Below are 12,918 nucleotides of genomic sequence, written 5' to 3'. Positions count from 1 at the left end.
AATCTCCTGATCTCAACTCAATTAAGATTGTTTGGGAGTTGTTGAGCAGTAGAGTGAAGGCAACACAGCCAACAAGTGCTCAGCAGCTCTGGAAACTCCTTTGAGATGGTTGGAAAGCCATTCCTAGTGATCACCTGATGAAGTTGTTAAAAAAAAAAATGCCGAGGGCTGTCAGAGTAAAAGGAGGGTATCTAAGATTTAACACATTCTGGTTTGTTTCACCGCCTTCAGTCTGAATCTATATTGTGCACATTCCAACAACAAGGAAAACCGTTGCATGAACCGACGCATCCCAGTTTATGATCTGTCCCATATGTAGTAATGTATAGAAAATTAAGAAACTCAGACATAATTAAAAGTAGCAGGGTATGTTTCCACGGTCAGTAAATGCTGCGGATTGGACGCTGCTTACAGCCGCAGCATCCAGATGTCACAGCATAGTGGATGGGATTTTATGAAATCCCATCTCCACTATGCGTGAAGGGATGCCTCCAGCTTCCCTGCGTATACGCACATGCGGCGTGCATCTCTCTAGACCGCAGCATGTCTATTTATCTTTCAGAGACGCTCCGTCTCAGCACGATAAATATCACAGTCCAATGTATAGGACGCAGTGATTCCACACGGTTCAATGAACACATGCGGAATCACCACGCGTACAAAACCCGGCAGCGCTTTGGAAGGAGCGGACATGCGCTGCGTCCAAAGCGCTGCCAATACTGAAAGTGGAAACATAGCCTTAGAGGTGCCATCCATAATGATGGAGCTTCATCTTCAGCGACATTCTTCTAAGATAGCAGGCAGCAACAGTTTGGCAGCTATATAATCCATTCCCATCCACAATGTGGTGAGGGATTTTTGAGGCAGCCAGCAAAGAATCCATGCTGTTAATGTAAACCAAGCTCACAAAAACTATTTCTAAAGGCTGAGTCACATAACGATATCGTTAACGATATCGTTGCAATGTCACGCTTTTGGTGACGTAAGCAACGATCCCGCTAACGATCTCGTTATGTGTGACAGCGACCAACGATCAGGCCCCTGCTGGGAGATCGTTGGTCGATGGGAATGATCAAGACCTTTTTTTGGTCGCTGATCACCCGCTGTCATCGCTGGATCGGCGTGTGTGACGCCTATCCACCGATGTGTTCACTTGTAACCAGGGTAAATATCGGGTTACTAAGCGCAGGGCCACGCTTAGTAACCCGATATTTACCCTGGTTACCATTGTAAAAGTTTAAAAAAAAAAAACAAAAAAAAAAAAACAGTACATACTCACATTCTGACGTCTGTCACGTCCCCCGGCGTCCACAGGGTTGACTGTCAGCGCCGGCCGTAAAGCAGAGCACAGCGGTGACGTCACCGCTGTGCTCTGCTTTACGGCCGGCGCTGACACATTCAGTGCAGGAAAGCTCTCAGCAGCAGCACGTGCCGAAAGCAGTTTTAACCCTGTGGATGCCGGGGGACGTGACAGACATCAGAATGTGAGTATGTACTGTTTTGTTTTTTTTAAACTTTTACAATGGTAACCAGGGTAAATATCGGGTTACTAAGCGCGGCCCTGCACTTAGTAACCCGATGTTTACCCTGGTTACCCGGGTGCTGCAGGGGGACTTCGGCATCGTTGAAGACAGTTTCAACGATGCCGAAGTCGTTCCCCTGATCGTTGGTCGCTGGAGAGAGCTGTCTGTGTGACAGCTCCCCAGCGACCACACAACGACTTACCAACGATCACGGCCAGGTCGTATCGCTGGTCGTGATTGTTGGTAAGTCGTTTAGTGTAACGGTACCTTAAATTCAAAGGAGAAAACTATCATGAGATGGCGTGTGCCATGACCCACGATCTAGCCTTGTCTGCAAAAGGTTTCTAAGCTGGATTTCTCATGTGGTACCGCTCATTACAGTGATGAATATGTGGCTCCACCTCCCATAGGGGTGGAGCCGCATATTCATCACTGTAATGAGCGGCACCACGTGACCGCTCATACAGGACAAGCTGCGGCACTGAGAGGAAGCATCGAGGGAGCTGGGTGAGTACTTAATTTCTAGCAGGCGGGCGCACAGGGGGTGGGAGGGGGTTGGTTACCGGGAACTTTATTTCAACCGCAAAAAAAATAAAAAAACAATGATTTTTCATTCCTTCTCTCCAGCAAACGCTGCTGGAGAGAAGAAATGAATGGCGGCTTCAGCACCCAAAGCAGGGGACAGCGCTTACTGTAGCGCTGTCTCCTGCACGGCACACGGACTGCATCCGTGTGCGGCACGTGTTTTACACAGACCCATTGATTTTAATGGGTCCGTGTGATCCGTGCGCTCCCACGAACACTGACATGTCTCCGTGTTTTTCAAACGGACACACGGTCCGTGAAAACACGCTGACATGTGCAGAGACACATTGATTTTAATGTGTCTACGTGAGTCAGTGTCTCCGGTACGTGAGAAAACTGTCACCACACGTACTGGAGCCACTGACGTGTGAAACCGGCCTTAGGGTGTGTGCACAGGTGGAAGACGCTTGGAACAGCGCTCAAGAAATGTTAAAAATATCGTATGCCTAGCAATGTCAAAAAGACTTCCTATGCATAAGTTTAAGCTCCAAAAGCCATGAAGTGGCTAAAGAAAGTGACCTGACCATCACTCATGTAGCTTTCGCTTCCAATCCACCACTAAAATATATATACACAGTACAGACCAAAGGTTTGGTTTGCCTTGCGCTGGCATGTACTCCAGAGGACAGAGAATGAACTTCAATCCAATATTGCGGCCAGCATGCAGCCAGCGGGTAAGGAAAGGGTGAATCAAACACCCGAAAACCCCGCCCATATGACCCAAAACTGGTCCCGCCAAATTCAGGTGACAGGTTCCCTTTAACAAAAAAGTGTGAAACAACCAAAATGATGTCATATTCTAGGTTCTTCAAAGTAGCCACCTTTTGCTTTGATGACTGCTTTGCACACTCTTGGCATTCTCTTGATGAGCTTCAAGAGGTAGTCACCGGGAATGGTCTTCCAACAATCTTGAAGGAGTTCCCAGAGATGCTTAGCACTTGTTGGCCCTTTTGCCTTCACTCTGCGGTCCAGCTCACCCCAAACCATCTCGATTGGGTTCAGGTCTGGTGACTGGAGGCCAGGTCATCTGGCGTAGCACCCCATCACTCTCCTTCTTGGTCAAATAGCCCTTACACAGCCTGGAGAGTGTTTGGGGTCATTGTCCTGTTGAAAAATAAATGATGGTCCAACTAAACGCAAACCGGATGGAATAGCATGCCGCTGCAAGATGCTGTAGCAGCCATGCTGGTTCAGTATGCCTTCAATTTTGAATAAATCCCCAACAGTGTCACCAGCAATGCACCCCCTCACCATCATACCTGCTCCTCCATGCTTCACAGTGGGAACCAGGCATGTAGAGTCCATCCATTCACCTTTTCTGCGTCGCACAAAGACACTGTGGTTGGAACCAAAGATCTCAAATTTGGACTCATCAGACCAAAGCACAGATTTCCACTGGTCAAATGTCCATTCCTTGCGTTCTTCAGCCCAAACAAGTCTCTTCTGCTTGTTGCCTGTCCTTAGCAGTGGTTTCCTAGCAGCTATTTTACCATGAAGGCCTGCTGCACAAAGTCTCCTCAACAGTTGTTGTAGAGATGTGTCTGCTGCTAGAACTCTGTGTGGCATTGACCTGGTCTCTAATCTGAGCTGCTGTTAACCTGCGATTTCTGAGGCTGGTAACTCGGATAAACTTATCCTCAGAAGCAGAAGTGACTCTTGGTCTTCCTTTCCTGGGGCGATCCTCATGTGAGCCAGTTTCTTTGTAGCGCTTGATGGTTTTTGCCACTGCCCTTGGGGACACTTTCAAAGTTTTCCCAATTTTTCGGACTGACTGACCTTCATTTCTTAAAGTAATGATGGCAACTCGTTTTTCTTTACTTAGAATTTGTATTATGGCAAGAAAAAAGCAGCTAACAGTCTATTCAGTAGGACTATCAGCTGTGTATCCACCAGACTTCTGCACAACACAACTGATGGTCCCAACCCCATTTATAAGGCAAGAAATCCCACTTATTAAATCCGACAGGGCACACCTGTGAAGTGAAAACCATTCCCAGTGACTACCTCTTGAAGATCATCAAGAGAATGCCAAGAGTGTGCAAAGCAGTCATGAAAGCAAAAGGTGGCTACTTTGAAGAACCTAGAATATAAGACATATTTTCAGTTGTTTCACACTTTTTTGTTAAGTATATAATTCCACATGTGTTAATTCATAGTTTTGATGCCTTCAGAGTGAATGTACAATTTTCATAGTCATGAAAACACAGAAAAATCTTTAAATGAGAAGGTGTGTCCAAACTTTTGCTCTGTACTGTATATAGTTTTTGGCAAAGCCAGCTCACCGCTTTGAAGAAACAGGAATACATCCAACCTGTGGTTACAGTTCGGATGGAAAACGGATTGGGATAAATCCACTCATATAAAGAAAAAACTTTTTGTTTCTCCAGCGATCAGTACAATGGGAGAGTAAAATATACCTTTTATTTATCCATTTAAAAGTTCCAGATTTCTTCAATAACTGTATTGCATGCATTAAATCCCTTATGGAAAATATAAATATTTAAAAATTATATTATATGGTTCAACTTGAAGAAAATCACCTCCTGCTTTTCACTAAAGTATCTTCTGATTCAAATACAAAGCAATGTGTTCAATATCTAAAAGACACAGTGTGCACATACCCTTACATCGGAAACATAAGTGCTTCTTTCACCTGCACCGCCATAGGTAAAACCGTGCAGACGGGCTCCCATTGAGATTAATGTCCAGTCAATATAAATTATTAGTTACGGTAAAAGCCTCAAATAATTCACCCTCTGCGATCACCGGAAGATCCTGTCTCAACACTCACGTGATTGGCCCACCAGAAAACATAGATTTGGAGCACTCTTAACACAGAGAAATCAGGATATCCAATCACTAACTGCAGCGGTGAGCCACCTCAGCCAATCACTAACTGCAGCGGTGAGCCACCTCAGCCAATCACTAACTGCAGCGGTGAGCCACCTCAGCCAATCACTAACTGCAGCGGTGAGCCACCTCAGCCAATCACTAACTGCAGCGGTGAGCCACCTCAGCCAATCACTAACTGCAGCGGTGAGCCACCTCAGCCAATCACTAACTGCAGCGGTGAGCCACCTCAGCCAATCACTAACTGCAGCGGTGAGCCACCTCAGCCAATCACTAACTGCAGCGGTGAGCCACCTCAGCCAATCACTAACTGCAGCGGTGAGCCACCTCAGCCAATCACTAACTGCAGCGGTGAGCCACCTCAGCCAATCACTAACTGCAGCGGTGAGCCACCTCAGCCAATCACTTACTGCAGCGGTGAGCCACCTCAGCCAATCACTTACTGCAGCGGTGAGCCACCTCAGCCAATCACTTACTGCAGCGGTGAGCCACCTCAGCCAATCACTTACTGCAGCGGTGACCCACCTCATCTAGGTTTAAGGGGGCTCTTCTGAGATGTTGAGGATAGGATCAGGACACAACAACCGGTCATCCAGGTGAGGGGAACCTGATGTTGAATGCTGAGAAGCAGTAACATTTCTGTTTTTGGTGCACTCCAATAATATTCTGGATAAACTGTTTAACTAAAACACCAAATATCTTGTGACTGGGGCATTTTAAAAAGGAGCCCTCACCTTTTTTGAACTGTTATTTTCACAAATATTTGTATTCCTCTTTATAAATCTTGATAATCTTATAACTCTGCATTGTCTGGTTCCTCAGTTTTTTCTCCTTAGAAATTAAATAAATTGACAACTGGGTGTTGATTACCCCTGCCCAGTAGGTTGTGTCTCCACTCATTCTGACACTGCCAGCTCTGATTGCGGCAATTCCTTAGCCTGATCTTGCCCAAACTTACAACAAAGCTGCAGATTTCTTCACAAATTTCTAGGAGGAATAAGCCTGTGGTCACACGCAGTGCTTTTGTAGTGTCTTTAAAACATCACAGCCCAGTGGAGTCTAGTAGAAAGGGCACAATGCAGAAATAATGACACATCAGACTTCTTATTTTGCACGGAATAAAACGATTCAATACATCTTTGAGTGGACAGGTCGTCTAAGGTCTCATACAAACTTCTTTTTTTATCATACATGAGAAAAATTCCCATCAGTATGCTGGATCAGATTCTTGTAAGGTGTCCGTTTCTTCTATCAATTTTTCCAAGACCCATGGACTTGAACTTGGATTTTGATCCAGGAGTCTGATCAAAGAAGGAGTGGTCTCTATTTGTGGACATGTGATCGGCCCCACAGATTATAACGGAGACGTGTTCTGTTTGTAAAAATACATGGACAGAACACGACGGACGTCTGAACGAGGCCCAACTCTGCTGTATCATAAGATGCCCAGTAATAAGTCAGCTGGCACATACTGAAGTTTAGGAGCGCTGCCCCTCCAGCAATAGACAGATGACAGCTGCTGTCACAGACCTGTCCTGATGTGCCACAAGGGCATCCTACAGAGGTGCCTCCTCACACCCACCGCTCCAATGCAGGGGCACACAGTGCGTAAGTGACCCCCATACTACACTGATCATAGAGCTTTATGTACATACCACCCATGCCCCAGCATACCGTACTGCCCACAGGGATTTATGTAAGTGCCCCCCATGCTTCACTGATCATGGGCCTGTATGTAAGTGCTCCCATACCTCAGCATACTGCACTGCCCATAGGGCTTTATGTAAGTGTCCCCCATACCTCAGCATACTGCACTGCCCATAGGGCTTTATGTAAGTGCCCCCCATACCTCACCATACTGCACTGATCATAGAGATTTATGCAAGTGCCCCCCATACCTCAGCATACTGCACTGCCCATAGGGCTTTATGTAAGTGCCTCCATACCTCAGCATACTGCCCTGATCATAGGGCTGTAAGTGCCCCCCATACTGCTCTGGTCATGGGCTGTATGTAAGTGCCCCCCATACCTCAGCATACTGCCCTCATCATAGAGATTTATGTAAGTGCCCCCCCATACCTCAGCATACTGCCCTCATCATAGAGATTTATGTAAATGTCCCCCATACTGCCCTGATCATAGAGATTTATGTAAGTGCCCCCCATGCCTCAGCATACTGCACTGATCATAGGGCTGTATGTAAGTGCCCCCCATGCCTCAGCATACTGCACTGATCATAGGGCTGTATGTAAGTGCCCCCCATGCCTCAGCATACTGCACTGATCATAGGGCTGTATGTAAGTGCCCCCCATACCTCAGCATACTGCCCTCATCATAGAGATTTATGTAAGTGCCCCCCATACCTCAACATACTGCCCTCATCATAGAGATTTATGTAAGTGCCCCCCATACCTCAGCATACTGCACTGATCATAGGGCTGTATGTAAGTGCCCCCCATACCTCAGCATACTGCCCTCATCATAGAGATTTATGTAAGTGCCCCCCACACCTCAGCATACTGCACTGATCATAGGGCTGTATGTAAGTGCCCCCCATACCTCAGCATACTGCCCTCATCATAGAGATTTATGTAAGTGCCCCCCATACCTCAGCATACTGCACTGATCATAGGGCTGTATGTAAGTGCCCCCCATACCTCAGCATACTGCCCTCATCATAGAGATTTATGTAAGTGCCCCCCATACCTCAGCATACTGCCCTCATCATAGAGATTTATGTAAGTGCCCCCCCATACCTCAGCATACTGCCCTCATCATAGAGATTTATGTAAGTGCCCCCCATACCTCAGCATCCAGCTGTCCTCCCCAGCAGGCACTACAGGTCTCATGTAACTCTCCCACAGACCCTTCCATACCAACATGTCACTGCTCTCCTTTCTCCATGTGCTGGGATCCGGGGAGAAGCCATTCATGCTTTCCTCCAGCACTGCCCCCTCCTCCTCTGGAGGAAACCCGGGGAGAGGACGAGGGCTCCGCACTGAGCATGTCCCAGCACCGGCCACTGACAGCGGCTGCCCGGCAGTGACAGACCCACCATGTCTCTGCACACACATGTACGTCCGCACGGGACACGGGGACAGGGCTGCACACAAATCACTGCGCTGCTGCTGACCGGTGACAGTCACTCACCTCTGCCGGCCGCGCAGTCTGTCAGAAGAGAGGGGGATACCGAGGAGAGCGGATGGCCGTGCTCACTGCTCCGATGCTGCCGCCGTTCTGTCACAGGATGACGGGCAGACACAAGGTGAGAACCGCTCACATGTGACCCGCGAGCCTGCTGTTCCTCAGGAACTCTCTCTCGTGAACACAGCCGGCGTCAGCGCAACTGTGAACGAGCAGCAGCGCGTGCCCGAGAGACAGAGAGAGCGCGCGGGGAAGAGCTCGGCGGTGGCGCGCAAATTGTGCGCGCGCATCTTAGGGTCGCTGACGACACGTTTGGGCGGCAAAAAGTTACGTCAGTCAGAATTCAATAAGCTGCAGCCGCCGCCGCCTCCAGAGCTCCTCCCGCCCCCTCCTGTGACTGACGGCTGGGAATCCCGGCCCCAGGCGCCGTGCTGCGGGAAGGAGGAGGTCACTGTCCACAGCAATGTCACTACCATCAGCAATGAGCCACGTCTGCCACGTGTGTCATAATAGTGTCCTCCACCTGTGTGACAATAATGTCCTCCACATTTGTGAGGTATGTGGATCGCCCTACAAGGGCAGCGGGGTACTCGGTACCAGGTCCGGTCTTAAAGGTGATGTCACGGTGGCTGCGACCCAGTCCGTGGCCCTGGGCACCAAATGAAAGGGAAAGTTCCGTAAAGGGAACATGTCACCCCTAAAATGGAAGATGAGCTAAGCCCACCAGCATCAGGGGCTTATCTACAGCATTCTGGAATGCTCCGGGCCCCGGTGTATCCTAAAAGATAAGAAAAAGAGGTTAGATTATACTCACCCAGGGGCGGTCCTGCTGCAGTCTGGTCCAATGGGCGTCGTGGTCCGGGGCCTCCCATCTTCTTACGATGACGTCCTCTTGTTTTCACGCTGCGGTTCTGGCACAAGCGTACTTTGCCCTGTTGAGGGCAGAGCAAAGTTCTGCAGTGCGCAGGCGCCGGGCCTCTCTGCGCCCCCCCCCCCCCACCCCAGTTAACTCCAGTGCTCCCGGACTGGGAAAAAAAGGAAACAAACAACAGGTTACAATAAGACGTGCAAAAACAAAAATGTTTGAACTGCTTAAGGACAGGTATAACAAATTGATCAAAACTTTGGCTTTCCTTTATGGGGGGAATTAATTTATTTTTAACGTTACCAAACATATTTACACTAATGTAAACAACTCCTACGCTATGCACGGTAACCACCCTTACGGGTATTCTATCTTTAAGTCTTCAAAGTGCATTTTCATTTTCATTAACTATCTCTTTAATACAGTGCAATTAATCAACATTCCCTTTAAGGGTATACTGTCTTCACAATTAGCGTGCTCATCTTTTCTCATAACCATCAACTACCTTTTAAGGTATACTATCTCACATATTTTATTTCAAAAGTGCAAAATTCTCTCTAGCTAATTCTCTAACATATCAAAAATTAATTCTTAACTTTTCTCAATACTGAGGTAGTGCAATTGTTTCATTTAAATTAATATTCAAGTCCAACAATAACATTCTTGAACAGCAGCAACGATGCAAGGGACCCGTTATCAACCCCCAACGTAGTTCTTGGGCGGGCTACAAGGCGTATCCAGACCCAGTGTTCTGCCACGCCAACGGGTTTTGCTTCAGGTCTCTATGTAAACAATCATCAATTAAAGGCAACTTTGGAACCGTCCCTTTAAGGGTTCCACGTAAAACCAGTAGGAAGCACCTAGGGAGGTGCCAACTATTTACAGTACAGTCGGTGAACCATTCCATGATTCTAATGTCCTTTAAGCAAACGAACTGAACTTTAATGTAGAAACCTTGACCAGGTTAAATGAACTTTCAAATTGTTAACTATTCACAGTCATATCAAACATGCAGAATTAGTCCTTCTTTTTCCATGGTTGCTCAGGATGGCTGCTGCTTCCTGAAAATTCTGGGTCATATCGCTCCATTGGAACTGTACACCAGGGTCTGCTGACTGGTTCCACTACTGGTGTCTGAGTGGATTTATCGCATTTTGGTGTTGGCCTGGCCTGGGCTGTGACTTTTACAGGGGCTGAGGATGGTACACGCTTTTTGCAGTCTAATGCATACCATCCCTTTTCTCCAATGTGACGGGTGTAGGTCACGGTCACCAACATTTAGGTCCCTATCAGGGTATCCTTCGATTAGGCGAGATTCCACATCCCTCCGGTTAATGAAAATCTCATTGATCATGCCAGCTTCCTTAATAAAGCCCCAGCCTCTTTGCTTATTAAAGATAACGACTTCCCCAACCCGAGTGGTCTTCTTTCTGACCGTGGGGCCTGACGCTTGTGGGCCTTCCCCTCCAGCTTTTTCTCCTCGAATGCTGTTGCACGAGCTAGAAACTCCTGTCGCTCCCTCTCCCGGCGCCTGCAGTGCTCCCACCAGATAATCATTGGGATCTCACCCTGGAGCGCGATCATGTACTCCGCGGGTCCCTCTGCAAATAACATGGGTTCTGGGGAGCTAGACAGGGCCGGCGTTAGGGGCAGGCAGACTAGGCAGCTGCCTGGGGCCCCCGCTGCCCTAGGGGCCCCCAGCCAGGGGCAGACATACTGTTGATGGCACTGCTCCCAGGGCCCGGAGGGGGGCCCCTGCAGGCAGGCCCGGTATCATGCAGGGTCGGGCCCCTCTCACTCCCTCCTGTAATCATGGAACACCGAGTGTCGGGGAGAGAGCGGGGCGCGAAGTGCAGGAGATCAAAAAGGGGGCGTGTCATGCGGGGAGAGACGCTGGCCAATGAACGCTTTCCTTACCTCACAGTAACCAGACTGAGGAGAGCGCTCACTGGCTGCCGTCTGTCCCCCTGCATGCAGGGCCGGTTTTAGGCAAAGTGGGGCCCTAGGCAAAAGTTTAAAATGGGGCCCCAAATGCTAACATATTGCACCAACAGAAACATTTTGGTTGTAGTTACATGCGCTGATTTCAGGCCACTAAACGAACGTGATCAACAATATTGAAGTCATTCGCCACTTGTTTCCAGCCTCTTTACACTGGCTGGGGACAGAATGATCACTAGTAAATCAATCTGTCCCCATACAGTATCATCTTAGCAGAATATCTGCAGTTTTAACTGGGCGATGTGCTGATGAGAATAATGATTTTTGTTCCGGCATATACTGTACATACATACACCGTACATACACACAGATACACATACCGTACATACACAGACATACACCTTACATGCATACACACATACAGTTATATACACAGATAGTATACACATACCGTACATACATATACCATACATACACACAAATACACATACATACACCGTACGTACACACAGATACACATACAAATACAGTATATGCAAACACATACATATACCATACATACACACAGATACACATACATATACCATCATACATACACATACCGTACATACACACATGCATATACCGTACATTCACACACATACCGTACATACATATACCGTACATACACACAGATACACACACATATACCGTACATACACAGATACAGTTATATACATATAGTACACACATACCGTACATACATACATATACCGTACATGCATACACACACATATACCGAACATACAGATACACATACACGTACCGTACATACACACATACAGTATATACACATACCGTACACACATATACATACACATATACTGTATGTACATGTGTCGGGGTCGTAAACGACAATTAATCCTCATTCACCAGTCATTCCAAATTAAACTATAAGCATGTGGTACCGGGTAAGAATGAGTCAGACAGGTAGCTGGTTCAATCTTAGTGCATGCTCGTAGATCCACACACATGTGTGTAACCGTCACAGCAACTGGCTTTATTCTAAAATACACAATACTATATTGAGTGTTAGGGGAAGGCGTGCATTAGGCGGGGTTTAAGCTAGCATTCAGTCTTTCTGATTTGTTCTGACATCTTCTGGTGGATCCTCCTTTTCTTCACATTCCTTAAGTTTCGTTTCTGAAGAAATGAATCTTAACCCTTCGGACACTAGACTGAAACGAAACTGAACACTGGCGGCCATCTGTAAATACAATTACATTTACAAGCAAGCAGTTAGGAAAAACTTATTGTTTCACAGTATAAGATATATAAAAGTACAAAGGTATATAAGAAAATATATTTTCACCTTGACAATCCCCCCTAAACACTAAGTTTTTCCCTTAAAGAAGGATCCTTTGAGACTGTCCATGTGATGGGAAAAGGGGAGATGGATTTCTTCATCCAGACACCTCAGAAACTCTCCCCTAGCGAAAGGCCTCCAGGCAGCTGAACCCTTCACTAACCTCACATGGAGTTCTCCCACTGTCCCTAAACTAAATCACTTAGCACCATCTGAGAATGGGGGGTTTTTGTCTACTCTTTTGAGAGGAATATACTTCGGGATCTCCCCTGGATCAGTACCATCGTACTCTGGTGGGTCTATTTCTTGATTGAGGATGGTGCCAGTCGGAGTTGCTTTGGCAATAACCTTTTTTTTATACAAGGGAATAACACAACAGAGAATTATCGATCCAACTATAAGGAGGGCAATCAGTACCAAACAAACTTATTGAAGGAATCCCTTGATCCCACCTAACCAATTGGAGAAGAAAGATGTGTCTGCTCCAGCATACATGACATATCGTCTTATTGTCCTAATTTGTTCAACTTCTTTAGAAACCTTCAGGTCTTTCGCATCTACATTTCGCCATTCAGGTCTAGCTGTCTATATTTCGTCTCGTAAGTCTTTGGTCATACCGTCAATGAATGTATTTACCAATACTCTAACATCAAGTGGGTTTATGG

The 12,918-nt window shown here is 47.0% G+C and overlaps 1 protein-coding gene across 4 annotated transcripts in view; it reads right to left on the bottom strand.

Moving 5' to 3' along the window:
* PALS2 (protein associated with LIN7 2, MAGUK p55 family member) overlaps positions 1-8,420 on the bottom strand; it is a 118,656-nt gene extending 110,236 nt beyond the window's left edge. For 2 of the 4 annotated variants that reach the window (XM_077268780.1, XM_077268782.1), the window contains exon 1: positions 8,109-8,420. The gene's annotated coding sequence lies outside the window, so the exon portion shown is untranslated. The remainder of the gene's footprint in view (positions 1-8,108) is intronic. The other 2 variants (XM_077268781.1, XM_077268783.1) reach the window with 1 other exon arrangement.
* Between the last annotated feature and the right edge of the window lie 4,498 nt (positions 8,421-12,918).

The sequence above is a fragment of the Ranitomeya variabilis genome, chromosome 6 (assembly GCF_051348905.1).
Source record: "Ranitomeya variabilis isolate aRanVar5 chromosome 6, aRanVar5.hap1, whole genome shotgun sequence".
Classification (NCBI taxonomy): Eukaryota; Metazoa; Chordata; class Amphibia; order Anura; family Dendrobatidae; genus Ranitomeya; species Ranitomeya variabilis.
Note: the sequence above shows the minus strand (reverse complement) of the source record. Positions and strands in the feature narration are given on the sequence as shown.